The 27,723-nt window shown below is 44.9% G+C and overlaps 1 long non-coding RNA gene across 2 annotated transcripts in view; it reads left to right on the top strand.

Moving 5' to 3' along the window:
- Nucleotides 1-27,723, top strand: part of LOC128758589 (uncharacterized) — a 63,388-nt gene that overhangs the window by 32,450 nt on the left and 3,215 nt on the right. For both annotated transcript variants that reach the window (XR_008414512.1, XR_008414511.1), the window contains exon 4: nt 26,398-26,570. This is a non-coding gene — a long non-coding RNA (uncharacterized LOC128758589). The remainder of the gene's footprint in view (nt 1-26,397; nt 26,571-27,723) is intronic.

The raw sequence follows: 27,723 nt of genomic DNA, 5'->3' as shown, positions 1-27,723 counted from the left end.
TTCTATATTAATGTGTTTATTTGTTTTTTGCATTTCCGCATTTTATTTATTTATGTATTTTTGTATTTCCACATTGATGTATTTTATTTATTTATGCTTTTATTTCTGCATTTGTGTATTTATTTGCACATTTATTCATTTATTTGTTCTTTTATTTCCAAATTTATTGATTTATTATTACGCCATTTTTGGTTGGTTATAGATGTAACCCTCACCTGGAAATGGTCCTTGAACCCTTTTGTTTGTCTTGTCATGTATATCTATAAGATATATACATAGATATACAAGTTCCCGTCCAGTGTCATTGTGAGCAATATTTTCCTCTCTAACTTTGGACGGATCCTTTACTCCACAACATGAGTTTGGAGGTGCTGCAGCTCTGATGTGAGTTGGTGTTGGACATCACTTTTCACCTCAGCATTTTCCAACCATCCTCCTCTTGTTTACCTCCAGTGAAATTCACTCTTTTAAAAACAACCAAGTCATGCGTGTGGCGTCCTCTTCTTCGTGCGCTCATGCATGACTTTCATTTACAGGCACAGTCCATTTTCTTTTAGCCTTGTTTGTGCGCCTTGATTGCTTCGCTGTACAGTATTTGAATTAGCCGGGATTGATTCAATTAAATCGATTCCGTGTCCTTATTAAAACGCAGCCCCGCCGCTCGCCGCCTGTATTTTTCATAATGAATTGGCGCGGAGTGGCCCGCAGCAGTGGTGCTGTTGACTGTCACATGGTCGGAGGCGAACCTGACTGCTGCTGACTTGAAGAGTTTGAAAGGTACATGACGGCCAGGGTCGCCCCGCCCACACTCTGTGCAGCGCTGACCTTGGCTGCGTGTGTGTGTGTGTGTGTGTGCAGGAGTGCATGCGTCCTAGTGGTCTTATTAATTTTGATTGATGACCTGTTTATCTCTGGAATAACAATCGTCTGATTCACCACCAAACCGCCCTGCGCTCCCCAATATCATCGCACCCCCCCCTCGCAACGAAAATGAGATTAGAAACAAAATGAGATTTGAAATTTTGTGTTTGACAAGCAGCTTGATGAAAGGGCTTCAGAGTTGGGCCTGAGCCGTGGAGAGTTTATGCTAATAGCACTGCTGGCCTGGCTCTCTCTCCGTCCCCTCTCACCCTCTCTCCGGCTGGGAATCTCATCAGAAATAGCCATGGGGTGTTGTCTGTGTGGCGTAGAGGGGAGAGAAAAATTACACTGCAGCTTAGCGCTGATTGATGCAGTAATGTATGCAGCCATGCAGCGAGATGCCATGTTATGGATTATACCGACCCCCTTGCAAAGGATTCCCCGCACCGAGCAGAAATATTGGAACTGATGCACGCCTTCTCAGCTATTTAGCTGCACGCAGTTTACCGTGATATTCAATCATTTCCTCTCTCCGCAGCAGATCATTTTCCTGGTTTTATGTGTCAAACTGGTGATTCAGCACATCGCACATGGCTTTGTTCAAGGCCGTTGCTCCTTTTGGATCAGTTACTTTTATGCACTATTTTTCTTTTTAAGTGGAAAATCTTTGAAATCTTTTTGGACTTGGTCAATGGAGAGGGCATATTAACAAGTGTTATATGAGAGCCACATTACCTTCACAAAAATGCTTTATTTTTAAAGATGAAATCTCACGTGATGAAACGTATTTAAACCTGTGGAAACATTGAAACAAAACATAATGGTTTTTGGCGTGTTTTTCATGATAAAATCCAAAGCAAACCTGACTGAATTCTGTTGCTCGCGGAGCTCAAGTACTCGACATATGAAGAGATGGACCGCGTGAGGACGGCCGCTCACTGGAGAGTCTACTTCTCATGGTGTTTTTGTTGTCACCAACTCACTAAATATTAATCTTCAATCTTCCTCTATCACTTCTTCATTGGCTGCGTTGTTTGTTTGTTTTTTCTCTGCCACAAAAATCCCAGGTAAAACCCTGAATCTGGTACTAGAACTACTCCTTTGTCGCATCGTGGAAAACCAGATGAAGCCTTGTTGTGTCCAGTCAGAATTCACCCTCAGATTTTATGGTTCTGTCTTTGGATTGTAGCAAGCTCTTTGCTTGTCCCTTAGACATGCTGTACGAAGTAAAATGGTATCATCGCCAGGATGGTGCGGTGTATTCTTTGTGACCAAAGAGGTTTGGCTAAGCTTTGACAAATGGGGAATGTGTTTGGACCTTCATCACTGATGGTCTTGAGGTTACGATTTGGCACATTCATCTTTGGCATTGTCTTATTTTGTTGGGCGAAACTTGGAGATGCATGTCTGCAACCACCAGACACATTTGAACGAAAGCATGCAATTGATACATTGACTTTAGAACATCACATCATAATGAACCCTTGTACAGACACTTACCTTCCAGGCTCAGGGGGATGTGTTGCACCTTCACCAGTGCAGTTCAAAGGACAGAAAAGCTCCATAAGATTATCAAATGAATGCATGAGCTGATTTTTGTGTGGTCTAAATCTCCTCCTAATTGTCGGTAAGTGCTGAGCAGTGAACGAATACATATGTTTTACAAATGTGCAGTGGGTTATATAAGTCAAACATTAGAGTAAAAAGATCAAAGGAAACACAAGTGATGTGATTATAACACACATTATAACACTGTTCTACCCAAAAAGATTGTCAACACAGACTGAATGTGGTAGAACATACTGAAACCCCTTTTTTCTACCTGACCACCTTGTGTCTTTCTCAAACCTTTTAACTCTCCCTGAGTATTTATTCCTCAACAAGCCCTCGGAGTCATCATTACAAAGTCACTAATGAAGTCATTATAGATTCTTCGTGTAAAAAACAACACAATTACTACAGATCTCTTAATGGCGTTTGCAAGTTAAATGCAGACCCATCACTTATACCTCGGCTTCCTTAGGTGCCAGCTAGTTCTTTCAATGAAATGTAGCTTAAAATGGTGAGAGACAAAGGCAGGACAGTCTCCAGTGTGAGCTAAAGTTGGGCTACTTTGTCATCTGTCACCTGGTGGCAGCCATCGTGACGTTTATCATGTATCATCATTGTGGTTTACAGTACCATGGACACCACTTCTGCCCCCACCTCTATTTGCAGTATATTTTATTCCCCAGCATCTACTGCAGCCGCAATGCTGTTTCTGCATTTTTTCCACTTTACCAATCGTGTTCAGTGTATTTTTGGCAATTCCTCAAACATGTCCTTGTGCTACTGTGAACAGACATGCTGTCACTGTGCTCAGATGCAGCGCCACAGTGGAATGGAAGTTGGGGATAGGTTTGGCCACTTCTTTTGGTCTGTGTAGTACAATGTCTCACATGTCACATAAAGCAGCTCAGTCACAGTTGCCACGTTGGTCTTGTCTCGGTCTTGACCTCCAAATGTCTTGGTCTTGTCTTGGTCTTCACCTCCAAATGTCTTGGTCTTGACCTCCAAATGTCTTGGTCTTTACCTCCAAATGTCTTGGTCTTGTCTTGGTCTTGACCTTCAAATGTCTTGGTCTTGTCTTGGTCTTGACCTTCAAATGTCTTGGTTTTGTCTCTGTCTTGACCTCCAAATGTCTTGGTCTTGACCTCCAAATGTCTTGGTTTTGTCTCGGTCTTGACCTTCAAATGTCTTGGTCTTGTCTTGGTCTTGACCTCCAAATGTCTTGGTCTTGACCTCCAAATGTCTTGGTCTTGTCTTGGTCTTGACCTCCAAATGTCTTGTTCTTGACCTCCAAATGTCTTGGTTTTGTCTCGGTCTTGACCTCCAAATGTCTTCGTCTTGTCTTGGTCTTGACCTCCAAATGTCTTGGTTTTGTCTCGGTCTTGACCTCCAAATGTCTTGGTCTTGTCTTGGTCTTGACCTCCAAATGTCTTGGTCTTGACCTCCAAATATCTTGGTTTTGTCTTGGTCTTGACCTTCAAATGTCTTGGTCTTGTCTTGGTCTTTACCTCCAAATGTCTTGGTCTTGACATCCAAATGTCTTGGTCTTGTCTTGGTCTCGACCTCCAAATGTCTTGTTCTTGACCTCCAAATATCTTGGTTTTGTCTCGGCCTTGACCTCCAAATGTCTTGGTTTTGTCTCGGTCTTGACCTCCAAATGTCTTGGTCTTGTCTTGGTCTTGACCTCCAAATGTCTTGGTCTTGTCTTGGTCTTGACCTTCAAATGTCTTGGTCTTGACCTCCAAATGTCTTGTTCTTGACCTCCAAATGACTTGGTCTTGACCTCCAAATGTCTTGGTCTTGTCTCAGTCTCAACTTCCATATATTTTCGTCTTGACCTCCATATATCTTGGTCTTGTCTCTGTCTCGACCTCCATATATCTTGGTCTTGTGTCTGTCTCCATACTCTCCAGTCTCGATAATGTCTTGGTCTCATGTCTTGTCTTGGTGTGGTCTTGACTACAATAGTAGAGAATGGGTTGACCACACATCTTCACCTGAGGATGAATAAACACGTTCACAAATGTTTCTTAAATTGAAATGGCCGATTTCCTCCATCTGCTTGTCTTAAGTAGTGACTACACCAGACTCCATATTTACAGCTTGTCTTATTTGAATGCCACGATGTTGCCTCTCACAGAGTATGTTGCCTATAGGGTTAACTCTCAACCCAACAATGAGCTCAGTGAGAGCAAAGAGGATGAGTGCATCAACAAAGTGATGGGATATGGAACATGTGGATGTGCACGTATTCGTCTACCATGTTACAAGCCTGTGTGATTCATGATTTTTATCCCGCGAGACATCGCTTGCACTACTCTTTATTTTTGTAATGCATCATCAGCAAGAGGAAAAACAATATTATCCACTCTGGGATTCTGTACTGTGGAGTCAAATAATCTAATGTACACTGCAGCCGGTGTCATTAAATTGGCAGTGGAGCTGTGGGGACATGGCAGGTAGACATGACTCTGTCCCTGAATCCCCACCGGTACACTCACTCTGTTTTGCCCTTCTTCAAATGCAAATACACACATACGCAAGCACAACAATCTCACACCAAGTCCTGCAGCAAGTGCCAGCAGGAGACGACTAATGCAGTAACCACAGGCCGGACAGGTAATAAACCACCAGACGTCAGGCCTCAAGCAACCACCAGGTCTGAGTTTTTGAAGAGACTGAAAGTGACGCTGAAGATGCAGACTTGTCTTTGATACGTTTCAAATTAGTTCACCTGCTTGTCCCTGTTTTAAAAAACATGGATGGCCATTATTGACGTTTGTTTTTGTAGCTTTTTGAATGCTGGGCTCAGAGTATCTTATCTGTGAGAAGTGTGGAACCATTTGGAGCTGCTACTGTTTAAAGCAAGAAGCAGAAGATGGACACATTTTACCTCAGTGAAGATATGATGATGGACTGCAAATGAAAGTCATAAACAGGCACATATCTGTTTATCTATCAGTCTTTCAATGAACCTGCAGAAAGATGCTGTTCTTTGTAACAACGTTTCAACTTTGTTGCTGAAACTCTTTTGCTACTGGGCACTGGGTGCTGTGATGACTGGGTAACCAATAACTGAGCTTGTGGAACATTCTTTAACAAAAATACTGAGTCCCGAACGAAAACTCCAGCGTCACTTTTTAGGTAGTTTTTTTGGAGTAAAGTCACTGGGTAACAACTATTTTGGAGACCCCAAATGGACATGGTTGAAGATCAGAGACTGGAAATGACTTGGAAACTTATCCTTACTCTATCACTAAGCATCCATGAGTAATGACACCTTTGATATAAGCTTTTTTTTTTTTTTACAATATATCTATCTGCACTCCTGAAGTTTTGAAGCCTGGCTATCTGCCTTGGTGGTAGCTCCCAGACGTCTTCATTCGGACAACTGGTTAAGTGAGTGGACTCAACAGCTAAGGACTTGGAAGGGATATTTTTGGCCTCCAACACATGGCTGAGGCTGAGGTTGCTGGTGACTGCATGCACAGTGATTTGCTCATCTGCTAAATTGAGCGTGTTCTGTGAAGGAAGGACCCCGCAGACAGCTAATTCTGTACTCACCGCCCAATATAGTGTGAGGTGCTCTCATATCTTGACAGTTGAGACCCAGTTGTAGCGCCATGAAACTGCATCTCATTACGAGGAAAATCTGACATTTCACATTTGTTTCACAAATAGTTTGGGTGAATCTTGACGTGTGGAATGGCTTCTGTGATACAGCTGGACACGAGAGCTGGAAATACAGACGTTCTTCTACAGCTTATCCTACATCCCTGTTAACAATGAGGACCTGGAGTAGCTTGTGTTGTGAGCTCTGTTGGCAATAAAAACGAATTATAATGTGTTAAATATTGTCACAAATAATGGGCTTATGAGATTCTTTGGCTGTGTCCCATTTCTCACCCTAGCACTCGGTTTTGCATGCTCACATCTAAGTGTAGTGTGTCCCAAACAAGGGCACTCGCCGTTCACCGCTTGAAATGATCCCTTCAAACCGAGGGAGCTCCGGAGCTGACTTGAAACCAAGTGGGAAGATGACGTGTGGATAGATTTCCAGGATACCAAAGTACTTTATTTAAAAACAATCTTGGACAGGACAACAGGGACATTTTAGTAACTAGGACTACTCTTCCGTTTGTTTACTTTCTCTCGTATCACATGTTAGTGACCCAAATGGTCTACCGTGCTCGACAACATGAACAATACAACGTGTATGTACAACATGTATGTTTTTATTTCTTCTTAATAAGCAACAGTCAGCTAGCATCCAGACTAATGTTAACATCATCACGCCTCTAACTGATCTATCACCGCAACACAGCGGCGAAGCCGGCTTCGGCTACGCCCATTTCTTCTCTGTTGGTTCACCAAACCAAGTGAGATGATCAGCACCGACGCAAGAGGTTGCAAAAATGTTGAAGTTGGCATTTCCAAAACGTCTCCAACACTGGATATGTAGGAAACAAAACACAGCACGGCAGCAACTGGCACGTTGTCTTTACGCGTCACGTAATGTTTTGAAGTGTCGTCCCAATTCTTAGGGACGTCATCACTTCACTTCATTGTGGAGGGCACTCAAATCCAAGTACTTGTATTACGTGCCAGTGTAGTGAGAAATGGGACACAGCCTTTGACTGCATTGCTTAATATGCAACAATTGTTTGAAAAATGACCTGCACTGTAAGACAAAACAGGTTCGTATGCTCTTGCTCAGCTGTCAGGTGAGGATGTTGGGCCTCTATGAGTAGACCCAAACATTGTTTGAAGCTTGTTGAGGTGCAAAAGTAGCTCATGAGGAACCCCTGCCTTGAGAAGCAACAGGATTCATCGCTGTTCTGTTTACATCTGTCGACTACGATGTTGAAATGGTTGTTGTTTAATATGCTTTTGATGTCGCCGTACACTTTTGTTGGGCCTCTGACTGTGCCACCTCTTAAGGACGGATGTCAGTATTATGTTATTATGTGTATATGCTTCGGTCGAGAGGTTTCCAAGTTGCGACATTTCATCGTTTACGTTTTGATCTTTGTCATGTTTCAGTATTAGAAAACCATGGAGTGTCGTCGGTGCCAAAGGCGATAAGAGAGAGTCCGTCGTCAGTCGGGGTCCTCGGCATGTAAAGTCCGTACCCACAGCAGTGACTAATTGTTTGTTATGTCAGTGCTTGTCGTGCCCGTTTGCCTTTAATGGAGTGTAGTGTGGTGATCCATCAGGCTGTCGAGCAAGGCCCGTGTCAGCTGAAGTGGCTGTGTGTCAGTGGGGCGAGCGTGCGGTGCAGATGTGATTTACTGCCCTGCTCGCGGTGCTGTGTTGTGCCTCGCCTCTTAGCCACGCAATTCAGCCCACTCCACGTCTCTGCTCTTCCTCTCTTCTCATGCCAGATTGATGACCGGAGCAACCGGCTCATGACACGCGCCATCTTCTGGCAACCTTTTAGTGCCATTTTATAGATGGTTAGTGCACCTCATTTTGCTATTTATACATCTGTAAGTGGCCATGAAATATAGATTTGTCTTGATGGGTGTCAACATTTGGAGCGATAGACGCAGCCGCCATGGCACCTTGTTACTTTAATGGTCCGACATGTAGATTCCAGTGAAGAAGACTCACTTTCACATGTCTGAATGTTTGTCCTCAAATTTCCATCGGAAATTCTTAAGGCTGTCTTCCAGTCTTGGCCATCCACACACACATTTCACGCCATTCACAGCAAGGTCTCACCGGTAACTAGGCGCTGACACCAACCCTGTGCACTGTGCTGGTTAATTGAATAGTTAACACCGAAGGAGACGGCCTGCGCGGATTGGAGGTGACACCTGTCAGCGAGATGTTCCCTCCGAACCCCCGACATTTCCATGTCGGCCGGATCCATGTGTCATCTCGGTGCGGAAAAAAACAAATTAGGGGTCGGCAGCCAAGTTAGTGCAGTGCAGCAGGTGTGGAGATTGCTGGAGGGTGAAGGAAGATAGCTCCCTCTCTCCTCTGTCCTTCAAAAGTCGGTGTAAAGCTCTGGGCACCTATCCTTACTTCACCTCAGGCCATATGTGACAGCGAGCTGACAGTTGTGTAAGTATGAATGTGTGAGCGTGCATGTGCCTGTTCCAGTCATGGCAGACTCTCCCCCCGTCCTGGAGCGCCGTGCCTGAGGCAGTGCGCCGGGGTACGTCAGAAAAGTAGAAGTGTCCAGACCCACCAGGCTCAAACAAATAGGTGGAGTGATACTCTGAAACAAAGAAACCCCGAGCTTTCAAACTGGGTCTTCTTCTGCACCACGGTGGCACAGTTTTTAGGGTGTTTGTCATAATGGGGGGCAAAAGCCAACGTTCTAGGGTCCAGAAAACCACCATGGTACTAGACAGTTGACTTAACATAGTGGTTTATACGATCAAATAAGTCTGCCTTCTAGTATTACACAGTACTTACCAAGGAGTTGGGTATGAGGATTCAAGAAAGAATTTCAATTCCAACAAATACAACTGGCCTCCAGATGTCTAATAAAGACAAGTGGGTTAACCCTTAGCCTAACCAAGTGAATTTTTTTTTGAGCTTTCACACAACGGACTGGGTTTCAGGTCAAAAATCAGAAATGTGGACACTAGCGAACAGTTTTTTTTTTGCCTCCAGCCTTGCATCATTATCGTCGGAATCAGTCCGCAATGCTTCAACAAGTCGTCTGCTGGAGATTCATTGTAATTTTCACCACTAACTGCTGTGATGTCGACAGCGATTTTTTGTTTTGATTTTTGTTGTGTAATTATTCGCTCTCAAACCGCAGTTTTCTATATACTGCCCCCTGCTGAAGTTCTGAATTAATGGGGCAGTGTTATTTGCTGAGGTATGAAGATGCACAGTGCATCCGGACGCTTGACCAACTTGGTGAAAAGTCTGCTGTGGGATAAGTCGCCATACAGTAGTTAAATAGTGACTTGTTGATCTCACTGGTGCTAGTTTGTTTCACTGAAAAAATATTTTGGTGTAGCTATTGGACTCGATAGGACGAGTGCCTTTTGAACTCAAGCTTTGTCAAGGTTTTGAACCGCTATTTTCCACCTGAAATGCTGCGGTTTACGTAGCACCTGAGTGCAGGAAGTATCTCAGCAGGAGGCGACTTCACTGTCAGTTGGTGGTCACAGAAACCTGTTTTGCCATCGCTGAATATCCTCCAGTTTCAATGTTAAATGTTACCAGGCTGTATCCTTCTGATTTGTCACGAGTGTTTGAGTTTAATCTCATCTGATCCCTGGTTAATACAAAACACAGCAAGAAGAAAATCGTTCCAAGTCATGTGTCTAAACCAAAGTCAACCGAATTCTGACTGTGACTGACTGTCGCCAATCCAATTTGCACAGTGCCTCAGTGGCGGCTGTTCAACAGGTGAAGGTTTTACGGTCCAGGTCCTCATGTTGAATTAGAAGTTTTACAAGCCCCGCTCACATCAGGAGGGAGCATCTGAAGCAGCATCTTGGCAAAGGTTTCATGTTCACTTAGCCACGGGGGCGTCTGAAAGACCACCCGCCACCTGCCAATAGGCATTAGGGAGGCTTTAGTAATGAAGTGATAGGCTGAGGACTAAATTGGGTGTTTGTGGGCTGGCAAGGTCCCCGCAGTCATGCAGATAGGGGATTCTAATTGCCAGGGATATTGATCAGCCCAGTGCGGGGGCAGAGCGGGGAATTCACTCGCCATCGATTAGCTGTTATAGCACCTCGCTCATCAATGGAAGACAGAGGTGAGCATTGGAAAGGTTCCGGGTTTTTCCCACAGTATCCATTACCACTATCAGCGCCTGACACACACAATACACGTCTGCAGTCTGTGACACGGCTCGTCTTGTTAAGGAAAACCGTCCACGCAAGTTTCTCTCTCTATTCGAGTCCACAGACACACACGACCACAGTAGCCGCGTCCTGAAAGCAACCCTCTTCCAACCTGGACCCATGGTCCTGCATTAGAAGCAGAGACGGCGTGTGCCTTCTCATTTTTAAGGAGTTGCTCCGCTCGACTGTAAATATGATCAAGTCTGTCATCCGCACACCTCCAGGCCATATTTAAAAATAGAGTAAGCACAACACTGCAAATCCTTTTGTTTTCACTCATGGTTGCTGTGACTGAACACACTGCTGGAGTCAAACACTTGTGAGAGCAGGACGTTGCTGGTTTTTCCTCAGTCAGGTGACCTACAGTACACTAAAGAATGTCAGCACTCGCTGCAGAAGAAGCAGATTTACACTAGACAAAAGCGTAATTCTGAAGACACATGTAGCAACATTGATAAGCCAAGAGCGTAGAAGCATTGAACTGACAGATTAGTTATTGACCGGCATTAATACTTTAGTTATCCGACTCCTTCAGACGGAGCTGATGAATAGAGGCAACAATGCGACTCACCTCAAGGTCACAAGGGACTTCTGTGGTCATATTTCATTGCAGGTGTGGAATATAAGTCATTGCTATGGTGGTTAGCATCTTTGAGTCTTTACTCTTTCAAATATTCATCCTGTGGAAAATGTTGACTTGGAGTCCCACCCAGTTTCAACATCATGTCACTGAACATGACACTGGACTTTGCTGTTGGACTGGGATCAGATCAGATAAGGTAAGATAAGATAAACTTTATTTCATCTTTACAGCAGACAAAATGTCAGGCAAGTGGTGAGGCACTTTTCAGTTTTAGGAAGCTGTTATTTATGTAGTTAAATATCAAATAAATTCTGATAAATGAATGACTTCATGGTAACAATAATAAGTCTATGTTGGTAGGAAGAAACCTGAGCCAGAATGAAGGGCTGGAGAAACAGCTGAGGTTTGCTCGAGGCGACGTGAGAGAGCATAAATAACCTAGTTTTTGGGGGATGTAAACAGCAGGGATGTGTGTCGGAATGGGTGAAAAACACTGGGGTGGAACCGGCCCGACAGCAGGAGACGAATACGCTGCTGGACGGCGCGTGACGTGTAGGTGTGAAATCAGCATCAGGATCTGAAGCAGCGGAGAGGCTTTCTGCATGGCAGTCCCTAACCTGAGTCATTTAGAGACTATTACAAAACATCAATATATTGACTGAGGAAGTGTCTCGGTGTACTGCTCTGTAAACACACCGCTACATGTCTTATCGCCTCCCATCTTATCGCCCTTCAAATCTTTTCACCAATCGCCGCCAAAAAATGGAACCTTTGTTTCGGCTCGGCGTGATGTCAAGATGTCGGCTTTAAATGAAGGTACAAAACATGGCGTACATTTGTGTTAGCAGGAGTTGTTCTGCGAGAGAAAATTCGATTGTACTGATGAATCCAATTGAAATTTCCGATATTATATATGATTTCAAAGTAAACCAGGGGGACATTTGGTAATAGCTCAGCAGCTGGCGCCACAGGTGAGCTCCTCTAGAACGCTAGATTAATATGATGGATATGTTTCAGTGGCAAACTGAAAGTCATCTTTTTCATGCGTATCAGCGCTACCTTTCATCCGCCCCCCTGCGCTGTAACTGTCTGCTGGGACTCCATCATCGGTGTCAGGGTTGTAAACGGCTGTGGTGCACAGTCGCTGCCAACTTTTTGTCACTTTTCAAGTGTGTTTGGCGGAATAATACTCTGGAAATGCTTTATTAAACCTCCATATGCTTTATTTTTTTTAAAAATATGGTCATTTTATTCGCCGTAAACCTGCAATAGATTATAATAGAACAGACTTCGCCCTTGTTGCCAAACTAATTTTGAATTGAGCTGGATGCATCGTCTACCTTGATCTTTATTAATGAGATCTCATGTGTTGCGTCACTATTAACAGGTTCCATCATTATGAGGTGGGAAGGAATTCAAATGATGTGACTTCACACGATTGCAGTTTTGTCACGTTCCCTGGGGTTAATTCTAATTAACCCTGACAATATTATGAAAACATTGATGTACTCAGGCACACTGCTTGAAGTGTGTGAAATCTCATTAGATACAGATGCTTGAAGTCAAATAGGCTGTCGATTTAAGTTCGGCTTCTCTTTATTTAGACTTGTTGAAGACGTTCAGAGGGTCAAGAGCAGGCCTCCCGAGAGGCATGCGACTCTTCCCCCAGTTTCATGCGGCTCTTCACCAAATGAGCCGCCAAACTGGCTGGGATTTTGGTCAAGTTGCTGTTGAGATGATCTTTCATACAGTAAATAATATGAAAAAGTAAGAGCTATTCTGTCAAAATACTTTTTACAAAAGACTTTGACTAGCATTTAAACATAAACAATAAACCTTGCTGCACGTTCAACACCGATGTGAGTCATGGTCCTAAGACTTGGACCGTCATCAGATCCATGATCAACACGATTGACATGACTCCACATTTCACTTCGTCATTCCCTAAACTAAACCTATGGCATGTGTTTCACCTGTTATTCATTGTTGATGTTGGTGAAGTCCATTTAATTCAGTGGAGCGAAGATGAGACGCTCCAGTCTGCAGCGTCGCTCACACTCACAGACCAGGGCCACGTTATTGGTGGCATGAGCCACGTAAAAAGTAAAATAAATGGTGCACACATTTTCTATCTACGCCGCTTGATATTGCCAGGAGGATCATGGTAAAATGTATGAAATACATGCAGAAGAGACCTGAGACGTGAACCAGCAATGTGCTTTAACCGCTATACTGCCGCTAAGTCACGTGACCAGCTGTTCAGGTGAGCCTGACGTACTTGTAGGATGTGGCTCTTTTCAGCAACACAGTAAACCAATGTGACTCTTAGCCTCTGACTGGTTGGTCAGCCCTGGTCAAGAGGGTCAGGCTGCTATTTTGTTCTCACCCATTACTGCTGTCAAGACCTCATGATCTGCATGGCGATAATGTATTCCAACAGTTAGAGCTCTCACAGGAAACAAGTGTCCTTGAAAATGATGGCATTGAACTGGACATTTAGCTCCAGCTATTGTCATATCGTTCACTGCCTTATGTCATAATTGTTTGTTTTGTTTTCACTCTCAAGATTTGGAGTGGAGTTCAAATTGTCTATCAGTGTTTAAATGATAATTTTCTTTTTTTTTTTTGGTCTGATCGTGTCTCCTGAAGCAAGTCTGCATTGTTTATCTTCAGGACCTCCATAAGTGCTGCCAATGTCACACACACACACACACACACACCCAGCAGCAGCAGCAGCAGCAGCCCTTAATTGCTTTAGCAAAAGCATCCATGTCATTTCCGCGGTCAGTTAACTCTGCTGGAGAAGATGAAGTCTAAGCTTCTACCGTGTCCTCAGCCCCCACACAACTAGCCAAACAAAAAAAAAAAATAAATGATAATGTGCCTTGTATATTTGTGCGCACGCTGTCTGTTTTCACTTTTTGCTTTTAGAAATAATTGCTGTTGGTTGTGCGGCTGCATCAGAGGAAGGGCATTAATGATTCTCACTCGCCGTGAGGAAATGTTGTGCGGCGGAGGGCGTGTGGGGAGCGACTCATTCTCCCCCAGCCCTGAATGTGTGTGTGTGTGTGTGTGTGTGTGTGTCGGCGGTTGCTCATTTATTTTAAGTAGTTTCCTTTCGTTTGTCACGCAGGACATATTGTACGCCGGCCATAATGATTGGCTTATAATTGTGTATGAAGATGCTTTTTCAATCTGGTGTGTGTGTTTGCGCACGAGGCGTGTGTGGTTGACTGTCCTTTTCCAGGGATTAGCCGGTGAAGGCTGCGAGAGGATGATCAGACTGGGAGCACACCGGGTTGCTCTGCGATCACACAAGGATTATGGGGGATATGGAGCCGTGGTGCGTTCTAGGGCCGCCTCCAGTTAGGCTCATCTCTGCCACGCTCCCCTCACACACACACACACACGCTCAGCACTTTAATTGCCTTTCCCTCTTCCCTCGCTTTTATTACCTCTCCCTGCATTGTGTGCTCCTTGGGCTTGTGGAAAGGTCATTGTGATGGTGTGGCGCGGCTGCACGTCTCCGCTTGCCTGACCAGCAGAAATTGCCTTCGGTTTGATGGGACCAGAGACGCGACCTCTGCATATAGAGCGCAGTCGCAGTTATTAATTGATTCATTACACAACAATACTTAACCTTTTCATTTGCGTCTGCTGGAGAACGGGTGTGGAACAAAGACAGGAGCTGTGGTGAAGGAGATGGAGACCATTGATTCTGCTGTTGTGCGCTCGACGCCGCCGTCGTAGCGAATGATTCATCAAGCAAATGCATAATCATTATTAAAATGGCTTCATCACCGACCAAGTGAGGAGCTGGGCGGCGGCGCTAATGGCATTGGCAATGACATGCTCTCAATGAGGGACGTGTTTGTGCCTTATTGCATCCACATTTGTCTGGATAATACATGTCTTTGCTTCTGTAATGACTCAGATTTCTATTACAAATGTAATTAAGGCGATTAGTCAAGTGTTGGTTTCATTAATGACTTTATTTTTTTCACTTGTCTCCTTTCATTTCTGTCCTATTTCAAAATCATTTATATTGTTTGAATGTTTTCCGGAATATTTATTACTCGTTCTCCACCATTGATCTATTGCTGGGTTTTTTTCTCAGTGGGTTCCGACGTCCACTTTAAACTCTGAGCAGCTCTCAGTGAAGAATCACACCACGTTCCTGTATGTTGTTAGACCTGAGCTCCGTAGGTGGTAAACCTAGAGATAAAGGGGACTAGTTGAGAACATGCTGTACAAGACAGTCATGCCAGCAATGTTATATGGTTTGGAAGCAGTGGCACTGAGGAAAAGACAGGAGGCAGAGCTGGAGGTAGCAGAGATGAAGATGCTGAGCTTCTCTCTGGGAGTGAGCAGGATGGATAGGATCAGAGGGACAGCACATGTGCTCAGGTGTTCAGGAGACAAAGTCAGAGAGGCTAGATGGAGATGGTTTGGACATGTACAGAGGAGAGAGAGGCAGTACATTGGTAGATGAAGATGTTGAGGTTGGAGGTGGAAGGTGAAGGTGGAGAGGAAGGACAAAGAGGAGAGTTATGGAGGACATGAGGTTTGTAGGTTTGAGAGAAGAGGAAGCAGAGGACAGGGTGAGATGGAGGAAGATGATCCGCTGTGGCGACTCCTGAAGGGAGAAGCTGAAAGGAAAAGAAAAGTCGAGAACATGCTGAGCCTCATCCACAGCTGTTTTCTTTGCTGCTGAGTGGTAGACCAAGTAAAAAATGTTTCCATTAGAAATTGTCATCCAAGATCTGTGTCCTTTCCAGTTTCCAGGAGGTTCCACCTCCACCCCTACTGTTCTCAGGGTGATGCGCACACGGACCTCTATACCAGGGGTCTCACACTGGTCCACAGAGGGGCTGCAGTGGGTCCGGGTTTTTGTTCCAACCCTGCAAACACATATAGTTCAGATGTCAGTTGAAACAAGCGACACCAGACAGAAGGTGAGAAGGTGTTCTCTTGACTGGCTGGAACAAAATCCTGCACCCACTGCAGCCCTCTGAGGACCAGTTTGACGCCCCTGATCTAAACAATTGCTAACAGTGCACACATTTTAGACTTATATGAAATCCTACCTCCGTCACAAAAAAAACATATTACTCATCATTTGTGTGACTAGAATCTGTAGAATTGACAAAGATAGAAGCAAACTATTCCAAACTTGGGTTGTGTTTTCCCCCACCACTTTGGATGAGGTATTAAAGCTCCAATTTCCCTCTGTACTTGGTTTTGAAGTAAATGTACTGTGAGTGTTGACTGTGTTTTGGGGGAGTTGCCTGTGTAAATGCTATCAATTTGAACCTGCTTATACAAACAGACCAGATAGTTTTGATGCAAAAAACAAATAAACAAAAACTGTATTGCTTTCAAAATTGGGGGACTGAAAAACTTTAGCCAAACAAGTAGACTATCCAACATATGATTTGCTGCCTTCCCTGAATCTCACTGAGCGTCTCCCTCCATCCTGGTGTTGTGCAGCTGTTCCAACAGTCATACATGTGTACATGCTGATGCAGCTCTAGACTCTTGGTGAACTCAAGAATGGCACCATCATCCCCCCTGATATACTCAGCGCTAGTCCTTGAAGGGTAGTTCTGCTCGCTGAGAATTCAAATCATAAAGCACTGCATACGTTAAAAGGCAGCCGAAGTTGAAAGCGTAAAACCCTGACGCATTCATCACCACAGAGCATCACCCAGGTGCTTTGCTTTTAAATAATACAATGGTTCTGTTTCAGCGCGGCGCATCGCATTTAATGGAAGGTGCTGAGCATCGCCTTGGGCAAGGCCCTCAGCAAACCCCAAAAATGATTCAGGCACTTTGGTAGATTAAATACTTAAGGGTTTGTTGCAGCACCTAAAGATGTTTGACATGAAAATGTAACATCACTTTTCGAAACATAGCCAAACCAAATCTGCTGCAGGATGATGTCACCTCGGGAATGTGTGATGCAGACGCAGTCACAGGTCATTGTTACTTATAATGTGCTTTGCTCGACTGGGATACAACCGCAGCTTTGACAATAACGTGGATAGGCAGTGGACCTGGAAGAGACAGCTGGTCCTGTCACACTGTCATTTCAATCCCCAATTACTGCTTCTTTTTGAATGGTCAGAGGATCGGAGCATGAAGGTGTCAGTTTTTCCATAAACAGTTTTCACACTGTTTCCTTCCTTCCTTCAGATGAACTGTTGAATCTGAGCCAGGCGTCATCATGTCCTCCTGCAGATCGGAAAAGCAGCAGCTGCCAGTTTCACACCAACACGGTTCTGGATTCACTGAAATGTGTTGCTTTCTATTGAACCAGTCTGCGTTCAAGTTCACAACTAGTCGCTCTGATGGTCTGAATTGTTGTGTTAGAATCTGTTTCCATCCAACTTTCCATAATGCGAAAACTTTTGGACTCCTACGTGCACACCCCATGGTGATGACTTCACAGTTCGCAAGCTTGATCCGACTTTTCAGGTTTCAACTTTTCAGGGACTGAACCAATTTTTCCATCTGAACACGCTGGTCCCTTCATAACAGAACATTTCCAGTGTGAAAGGCCTCAGTGTGTGGTGACCAACTGGAGTAGAGAGAAGCCTATTTCGCAGTGGCATGTGTGAAAGACGCACACCACTGTTACACAATACACGATAAACAGTATTAAAGTGTATTATTGTTCTTTAGTTTGATCATTATGCCAAGGGTTATGGCTATACACAGACTTTTCTGACGACAGGTACATAAATTCAAGCCAGAGTAAGGGCTACGGGTCTGGGGTATGAACACCCACAACCCTAACCCTAAACTCTGACTTTGTCTCCTAAACACCTGAGCACATGTGCTGTCCCTCCGATCCTATCCATCCTGCTCACTCCCAGAGAGAAGCTCAGCATCTTCATCTCTGCTACCTCCAGCTCTGTCTCCTGTCTTTTCCTCAGTGCCACTGTTTCCAAACCATACAACATTGCTGACCTCACCACTGCGTTGAACACTTTCCCCTTCATCCTTGCTGACACAATTTTGTCACACATCACACCTGACACTTTTGCGTACACAGTAATAACGTGAAGTACTAGTGAGGGCTGTAACTGTGACAGATTGTTGCTTCAACTGTTGCAGTGCATTATGAGACCTGTAGCATGGGTGTTGGTCAAGCTTTTTCACTCTGACTGTATCATAGTCGCGGGTCAGATTGACTAGTTCCACGGGCAGGACTTGGCTCACGGGCCTTATGTTTGACATGCCAGCTGCATTAACTAACCCAGCTACATTAGCACTTCCCCTTCATAGCACTTTAAAAAATCTGCTAAAGTGACCTCTCTGATAATGAGGTGGACTTTTCGAAGATACACTTGTTTTCATTTGGTCTATGTAGCGCATTTTAAGGGAGAAGAAAAGGGATTTCAAGTTGCTTGTGATTGTGTGTTGAGAAGGCACTTTGTCAGCTGCCTGCAAGCATGTGTGTGTGTGTGTGTGTGTGTGTGTGTTCCTTCTTTAATTCATCTTTTTATTCCGCATCCCCACCACCTCCAAGGTCATCTGGCTCTCTGCACTTCCTGTTTGTTTGCAGCAGTTTATGTAAACTGTGAGATTTATCTCTGACCTTACTGCGCTTGTGTGAATATTATTTATGGAATTCTGCAGAAAAGGATACATCGGAGGCTTTTGCTAAAATCACGCGTCTGACAGTGTCATGTTGCGAGGAGATTTTGTTTTACTTTGACTTTGTCTCTGATTGTTCTGCGAATCATAGAAGGTCCCATAAGAGGGTTGAATCAATAGGTGCTCCGTGATGTGGCAACATGCCTTCTGCTCTTTGGGGCCACTCCAGAGACGTGTTGGTGACGAAGAATCGAGCCCTTAGAAAGAGCCCCGACGGAGTGGCTCAATGAAAACACACTTCAGTGGAGACGCTCACTAGCACAACAGCCACACAGAATGAAACAGTGACTGCACTAGCAAGGTTTTATGAGCTGCTACTTTTATTTTACTATTACTTTATGTTTAGATTATCACACTCTCCAGCCACGATAGATCCCAGAAGACTGGACACGTCTTTGGACCTCTCCCTGAATGCAACACCAACACTTCCCCTGCACCCAAGATGACTCCTGCCTCCGTGTAATTTGATCAGATCTGGTCAAGTGGTGTGGCCCAGCCTCTGCTGATGGCTAAAGCTTGTTCACGCCGAAGACACGTTTAGGCAGTTAGCTAAATGGTTTCTCAGGGAGTACATGATGGAGGAGAGGTCACTCCCATCCTCCAGAGTTAGCTCTTTTCACAACAGGGAAGCAGACCCTTGGTTCCTAAGGTCAGTCAGATGTCAGAGTTTTTCCAGCACATTGTGTAAATACCCCTGTCACTCCCGCATCTAGGTGCCGATTCTATTCTAGCTAACTGGTCTGGGCGCCACCCTGGACAGGTTAAAAGACAAACATTGGCAATCTCAAGTCAGGCTTCAGGTTATGGTTGGCTTTCTGCCGTAGTCATTGTCCGCTTCTGCTTAAAGTTCAAAGTGCAACAAAGCATAATATTCATTTCGGAATGCTGCAGTGTAACTGAGACTCGTTTCTTATTCTCCTCACTAATGGATTAGCTGTGGTTCTGAGGTAAAGTCAGGTCTGACGAAGCAGCTTTTTAAAGGTGGAATAGCATCCCACAGAGTAAGCCACAAATCTGTTGCCCAGCGTTTACCATTCCCGACTGCGGCCCTATCAAATTGAAAGAGGGAAATTCGGTATGATTGAATGGATAAGGGTTCTGGAGGAGGAAAAGATGGAAGAGCGGTGGGGATGTGAACCCAATCTGCAGTGTGTTGACTGTGCTGATTAAGAGCTGGTACGAAGAAGAGTCTCTCGATCCCTTCATTCCCCATGTTTACTCGGAGACTGACTGCCCCACGCCGGCGTCAGCCCCGGTGTCCCCTCCCTGCCCTTGGCTTCTTCGCTCTTGTCAGATCTCCTGCTGCGTGAGAGGCCTCCTAGTGGGCCCAAATTGTCTGACTGAGATGATGAAAGCTCTACTGGAAGCAGTTTGTTAATCCAGTAGATGTAAACTGTAATAGTTAGTGAGAGACCGGCGACGCATCCTCGTGCTTGTGGTCTGACAGCTCATCCTGTGAATCCGTTTCTAAAACCAGCACAAACTCAGCCCGTCGAGCTAATGCTCTGCGACGTCCAGAGAGCCACAGGGAGCCGGAAGGTGCTCTGAAGCTAAACCAGGGAGAAACAATAAATAGATGCATACACAGATGCAATAAGAGCAACGGGAGGAAGTTGCACATCCACTCTGGACCATGGTGTTTGTTTATTTATGCCTCCGACTGTCTGGATGCAGGACGTAGGCTGAGAAACTCCCCCACCGAGTATTCGCTTTCATTAAGTGTCATTACCAGTACTTTTGGAAAGCCGGCCAGACGGAGACCTGACATCCCCTCTTCAGATAGTTAGCCATGCATAGGGATGGATTTCTGATCCCTGTTATCCACCACAGAGGAGGCGGCATTAGGCCGGAGAGAGGGCTTATATACGGTGCATCCGTATCTGCCTTTAATGGCAAAGACGAAGCCATTACCTCGCCGGGGTCCGTGTGCTTCTGCTTGGTTTGTTGTGCCCATGTCACTTATCAACACAGTCATGCTTCGCTTCACGCTGGCCGTTGGAGCTCATACGCTCATTTATGTTATCAAACAGACACGAGTGCCTCATGCCTTATTGTGTCTCAGACACTTGCACACAGCAATTGCGATGCCTTTTAAAAACTCCACTCATTGGCGATTCCACGTCCCTTCCTTGGACCAACGTCCTCTGATTGACTGGGCGGGGTTGTTTGTTTACTTGTATATCGCTCAGTGAAATATTCATAACTCACGCTTTTCTGAGCAGAAGTTGTCTCCATTCGGTGTAAATGGTACTTAGGATTAGATTTTCACAGCAGATTGCTGTTATTAGGCGAAAAAAGCCGACTCTTTGGAGCAGTCATCTTCCTGGGAGGCAATCTATTTCTCTTTGACGCTGCCGGAGAGCCGGACCGCGGCTTTTAATGCAGTGAAGCAAAAGCGCTTTGGTCCGCAACCTTTCACGCCTTCAGCTCTCCTTTATGTGATTGAATAGTTAATAACTATGAGTCGCAGCTGAAAGCCCTGCGCCGCCGGGTCTTCTGAGGTTTTATGTGTTTCGTCTGCCCCCTCAGTACCTGCCATTTGCTTTGTCTTGCCTTCTGTCCGGCTTCTCGATTGCGATCCAGGACAGTCCTGAAAATAAGCAAAACAATATATATGTGTGCAGGCGTGGAGCTGCGGGTGTTGGACTTGGTTACACAGGAGGCCAATCTAAACCACAGCTGGGTGCCGAACAAACATCGCATCGATTGGGCAGGAAATAGGGGTCTAACAATGAAGAACAAAATAAATATATATCTATTCAAAACAGTGGCGCAAAACAAACTGACACAAAACATGGTAGTGTATCAGGAGTTGAGCTGTCCGACTGTAGTTGTGTTTCAATGGGTCTAGCTGGTTTGGCGGCAGTATTGAGGAGTTTGTATGTTGTTCAGTGACGGTAATATCATCATGTCCACGTACTGCAACCAGTCGGCACTTCAGAATCAGCTTTATTGTCATGGTCAGTGAGGATCCCACCAACTAGGAAAATGCTTTGGAATAATGTGCAAACATGAACAAATAAAATAAAATAAACAGTAATAATAGAAGTAACTAATAAATAAATAACCCACAAACAACAAAGGCAGATCAGCATCAGTCTGACGGCCGAGGGGAAGAAGCTGTTCCTGTGACGGGAGGTTCTGGTCTGGATGGACCGTAGCCTCCTGCCAGAGGGAAGAGGGGCAAACAGTCCATGACCAGGGTGAGAAGGGTCGGCGCTAATCCGACCTGCACGTCTCTGGGTCCTGGAGACATACAGGTCATGAAGAAGTGACAGGCCGCAACCGATCACCTTCTCAGCAGAACGTACGATGCGCTGCAGTCTGCCCTTGTCCCTGGAGGTGGCGCTGCAGTACCAGACAGTGATAGAGGAGGTGAGGATGGACTGGATGATGTGCCGTGTGGAACTCCACCAGCAACTTTGTCGGCAGTCGTAGTTTTTCTCAGCTGCCGCAAGAAAAACATTTTCTGCTGGTGGTTCTCAGGAAGCAGAAGGAGTCCACAATGGGAATGGTCAAACCATGAGAGGGGACAGAGAAACTGTGACTCTCCTGAAGTCCACGATCATCTCCACTGTCTAGACCAGTACTCTAATAGGTTGAGTCCTGCTTATTGTAAAAGAAAATGCCTCAATATAAGTAGAGCTTGTTATCAATCTCAGGCTGGAACATGACATCATGCCGTTTGATATGTCAGCTACCACCAACACATCCTTCGAGAGAAGACACTTTAAAACTAGAGGAGGATTTCTTCTTTGCTCTGTAAAGTAGCAGCTTTACTCAGGTGGCATGATGGGTATTGCTGACCAATATTTGCACCCTTTTGCTACTCAAACCACTTTTCTATCAGAACCAACTCATCTGTTCCTTTACCTCCATGATGCTGGTTTCAATTGTCCAATCCTTACTGAATCATGGATCTAACCCAGAGGTGGAAAATTAAATTTCCACTGGGTTTCCACAAACAACAGACGGAACAAGGAAAATGAAGCCTTAATAGGACGGCGACACTTGAAAAATGAATGAGCCTTTGTGAGCATGTTGTCCGACACTATCCAGGTCTGGTTTTGGTTGTTCCAAATGCTTTTCCACCCCTGAACTGAGCATTCAGAACAGACTTGATGAAGTTTCCCCTGCCTTGTTTCTCATATACAGTGGTGCCTCGGTTTTCGAACGTCTCGGAATTCGAACAAAAATTTCGAGTTTTTTTTCGAATGAAAATCCAGAACTCGAACGCCGCCGAAAAAAGCCGGAAAAAACATAATGTGCGCAGACCGATCAGCTAACCCACGACGCGCTTTGTTATTGTGTATAACGCAGCCTCTGTATGCAAACGTGTCCCGTTAGCTACATTTACTGACTGTTTTTTCCTTCCCTGTCTCCACACTGGACCGTGGTAGAGAGTCACAGTGCTCACTCTAGGACTTGACTCCAGGGTTTGATGTCCTGTTGTGGGCTGGAGCTGGGACAGGGATGAGGCGAGTCTGGGACAGAGCGTGACTTGGTTTATGACTTTGTCACAGCCAAACTGCACAGAAGCGCACATTCAGAGCTGGACACGCACCGGGCACCTCTTCACTTCTGGAGAGACCTCACTCACTCAGCAACCCCTCCCACATGCAGCGGCCACACACATAGAGGAACAGCGCACCTGCAGCAGACACTCTACATTCACTCCTACAAAAGCCTATTTTAAGGCTTGGAATGCATTAGTTCTTTTTCCATTCATTGTAATGGGTAAAAATCGATTCAGATTTCGAACAATTCGCTTCTCGAACGGCCGTCTGGAACAGATTGTATTCGAGAACCGAGGTACCACTGTACATTGCTCTTCTGCTGGATGAAAAATTGGAGTCGAGTTGCCTTTAAATGCCTTTAAGTCCAAGCGGTTTCTTCCTTCATTGGATTATCAGTTAAGCGTCAGTGAAACATCCTGGAGCCCTGGCCGGCCTGCTCACGTCGGGAGATAAATATGCTTTTCAAACTGCATTGTTATTGAAGATATCGTGTCTAAATTGGGCATTGAAAAACGGCAGCAAATGGAGCTTCTATTCTCCATATGTGCCATTGAACTCGCCCCAAATATCAGCTGGATTCACTGTTTCATCGCTCGTGTTCTCAGCCACCTATTGTTTTCTTGTTTCATTTCAAACTTGCTGCTCGTGTGACAATTTGTTATTCAGTCTGCATCAAACTTTGGAGCGTCGCCCTGTTTATTGCCGTCGCTGGCTGTACACACACACACACACACACTGGCAGTCTCACACAGCTCATTAGCCCCGGCTCCGCTCACAGCTCTGGCAGAATGTGACCCTGCCTAATTGTGTACCATGCTCATTTGTTCGCCCTGCATGACGTGACGATTGCTTATTTATTCTCCTCAGGGCTTCCATCTCGCATTAGAACCATCGCCTCTTTTCATTCACTGCACATTTTCAAGCCTTGTTTGATAAGCACACGTCTAGTCCTGCGTTCCTCCTGCTTAAAACTCATAACTTTACGCAGGCAAATTATTGTTCGCTTGGGATTGTTTCATCGGCTAATTATCTGCGGGAGGAAATCATTTTCCATGTGTGAGTCTGTTTATTCCGCTGGAGCTGAGCCGTGCAAAAGGCCAGATATTAATGATGCAGTTGGAATATTTTAAGGAGCCAATTGTATAAACAAAAGCGGACAGACTCGGTCAACAAGAGGCTTAAGAGGGATTTGGACTCAGTGGAGGCTCGGCCGGAATAAGTAGACGGCATTTGCATTCTGTGAGAGTTTTACATGCGGTTAGAGACTTGTTTTACAAGTTAAAAAAAAAGCCATCAAGCTGTTTTTTTTTTATTCAGTCCTGTAAAGAGGGAGGCACAGAAAGAAGCATAACAAGCTGTAGCTGATTGGGGATTTGGGCGGCATTGTTTCACGAGGATTTAGCCGCTGACAGCTGATCTCATCTCCCTCCTGCCACTGTACATCAACAAGGCCAATTTTCTGCTGCTGTTTTAGGCCAAGACACTGCTGCCCTTGAGCGATGAGAATAGTTCTGAGGTCCATGGGGGAGCAGCATGCTTGAGCAGGACACCATATGGATAACTTATCCTGTCGCTTACCTATTGATATGGCAGATTTTCTCTGCCTCTCAAACACTGAACCACTATAGGGGTGCAGGCTTTAGAAATGGGGGGACGCTGCCTGAAACATACTAGAAGTGATGTACAAATGCATTTGAATGACAGATTGATTCCCAACTCATTTTGTCGATAAATATGAAAATATGGACCTCAACCAAAATTGATATTTATTGAACAGTCTGGAAATGGCATTCCTTTAAAAACACCTTTAAACAGTGAAGAATGATTTTAGCATGAATTTCCTGCAGCTGGCCCAACCTAGCCTACAGCTCCACAACGTGTAAATAAGTCGTTTTTTTTTCTTTTTTTTCTCGCTTTGGCTGCTCCCACACAATACACGATCCACTCCACCCCGCCTGGAACGCTACACTGGAAGGAAAAAGTTATTTTAGTCCACTGACACACCAATGGTTAAGCGTCAACATGCAATGCTGAAGGCTGCGTCCTGTACTGACGAAAAAGGCAGCTCTCCCATTACACCATAGGAGCGAGGAGGGCCTGTGCTTGTCCTCCTTCATCGTAGACTCAGAGAACAGAAGCAAAAACGTTCCTACTTTCCCTCATTGACTTGGCATCAGAGTTTTTTAGGAATTTTCCAGATTACCTCTCGACTTTTATACTCTCCACCTGCAAGCCTCTTAAAGTGCAAAGCATAAACGCCAGGCCTCGCAGGCATCAACATGCTGGGTTTGAAACATGTCCAGGGAGCAGCGGAAACGTCCGTGTAGAGCTGCTGCGGACAGAGTTAGTGAAACAACTGCTGCTGTGTGACCCAGCAACGCTTCACATGAGGACTGTTATCATTGGAGTCGTCCCTTTACTCTCACGTAGTCGACCTTGGCAGCATCAGTCCTCTTTTATTTGCTTTCAACTCATAAAAACCATCACGTTTTGGCAGCTAATAACTGAAGCAGTTGCAGATATATGTGAATCTTTTATTTATTTTACTTTTCTGTTTTCTGAATGGCCTGATACTGGAGCACTCATGTGACCTCTTCAGCCAAGTCTGAGGTCTTGATATTATTCATTTGTTTACGTGTGGAGATGCTTTCCAAGTCATGTGAGCTCTTTCAAATAAAACATGACTTCAATGTTGGACCAACATGCTGAAGCGAACACTCCCAGCTTGCTTCAAACTGACGTTCATTCTTGCTGGTTCTACCTTGAATTACTCTTGCTTCTTAGTATTGAGCATCTATGGATCAGTTCTCTCTCCTAAAGTGTCACATATTGCCAAGTGGACTTCAGTGTTCCAGAGTGAGTGAAGTTGCCTTTGCTCCTTGGCGAATGAGGTGTTCACTTGAATCACATTTGCAAAGTGGAATGCAGTTGTTCCTCCTTTGGAACGTTTCTACCTGTCTGTCTGACAACAAACAGCTGGAAAAGGATTTCTGTGGAAATTTCTGCACATGTTGATGGTGGAAAATAGAACAGATGATTATGTCCCCGTGGCGCTGTGACTCACTGGGTCTCAACTACTTTTTCTTGAAACGTTTCTACAGCAAACAACAAAACAACAACAAAAAAAGTTTGGAGACGCTGCTGCCACCTGCTGTTCCATTTGCAATTGACTGTTAATGGTATCAGTTATTTAGTTATTTAGTATATAGAGTATACGCTATATACTGTTATAATTGTATATAGTATATACATATACATTGTATATAGTATAATATACGACATAGTTACAACAATGCTGGTTGAAATTCGGTGGCTGGACGGCCAGCGCTCTCCCAGTGCTTTTACAGTTACACCTTTGATCATTCATTTATTCCACATATCTTTAGCTGTGTCTCCTGTGATGCAGCTCTGAGGGAAAGTGAAGATCACTGCAGAAGAGAGGAGACACAGGCACCAGGAGTTGTAGAGGAACGGAGGTCGACGAGACAGACATCAAAGCACAAGGATTGTGTAGCTGCACTCGCCCTCAAAGACTCAACTCTGACGGGACTCCATCCGATGGTGAATCCAGAATAAGAGGTCAGTCTCATGTCTGAGAAAAACAAGTCAGAAATGCACAAAATCCTTTGTGTGTCTTCACGTAACGGAAAACAACTGTAGTTGCATGTTATGTTGCTCACTGTAGCGTCTTCAGTGATCATCTGGAACATGAGCTCCGGCATCAGTGAGAGGCTCAGAGAGGAGCTGCTGCTCCTCCATGTCAGGAGAAGCCCACTGAGGCGACTGGGCAGGAGGCCTTCGTGTGAAGCCGCCATGTTGGTGGTGGCCTTGAGGACCTCAGAAGGAAGAGGTCTCTGCGGAGGGCAAAAGCACATCACAGTGCAGCTGTTGTTATCATGCAAGTGCCCGACTTCAGAACGATTTCTGGCTCTAAATAAATCTAAATAAAACTGAATGTCATTAATAGGGCTAATATTATTGGAAAAGAATCTCCTCGGTTTGCAATAATTCTGCCCACCATTATGATTTCACATGAGCCTGATATTTCTAATGCTGGAACTATTTTTGAAATCTTCAAAGGGAAGTAGCACATGAGGGGTTTTGAACTCTGGATTCACATATCTTGCCGGAGTCAAAGACCCCCACAAGCCAGCGCTGCCAAGAACCTTAATGAACATGTGCAGATAGCGCAGAAATTGCAGCCAAATAAAAGAATAATAAACCCTAACAAGTCTGCCTTTGTTCTTCCACTCCACCCACCACCAGTTGGCTGCGCGAAAGCCAGCATTGTTGCAGCTTTGAGGGCAGCTAGGAGAGTTCCATGCCCACCGGCCCTCGATCACAGGGGATGTCTGAGTTTGACAATATAAAGTCTTTCTTCTAGAACAAAATCAGGCCCCTAAGCAATGGTGGATGAGCTGTTAGTAACTGCGCAGTCCACTGGGAGGCAGCTTGCTAGTTCACTGTACACAAAGTGTTGGTTTGGGATGAGACAATGGAGCAGAGTAAATACACCCAGAATACTTCGACTCGTACTGGATGACACACTGGTGGGAGATGTGGTCCAGCGGAGCCTATATAAAGCTCCTCGTGTCTGACCAGACCTGGGAAAAGTGTGGCCCGAGGGCCATATGCGGCCCTTTGCTTGTGTTTCTGTGGCCCTCATCAGGTCAGACTAAAGCTATACAACTGATAAGGTGTCATTTTCTGTCATTTTTCTAATTCTGTTTCC

The sequence above is a fragment of the Synchiropus splendidus genome, chromosome 5 (genome assembly GCF_027744825.2).
Source record: "Synchiropus splendidus isolate RoL2022-P1 chromosome 5, RoL_Sspl_1.0, whole genome shotgun sequence".
Taxonomy (NCBI): domain Eukaryota; kingdom Metazoa; phylum Chordata; class Actinopteri; order Syngnathiformes; family Callionymidae; genus Synchiropus; species Synchiropus splendidus.
Note: the sequence above shows the minus strand (reverse complement) of the source record. Positions and strands in the feature narration are given on the sequence as shown.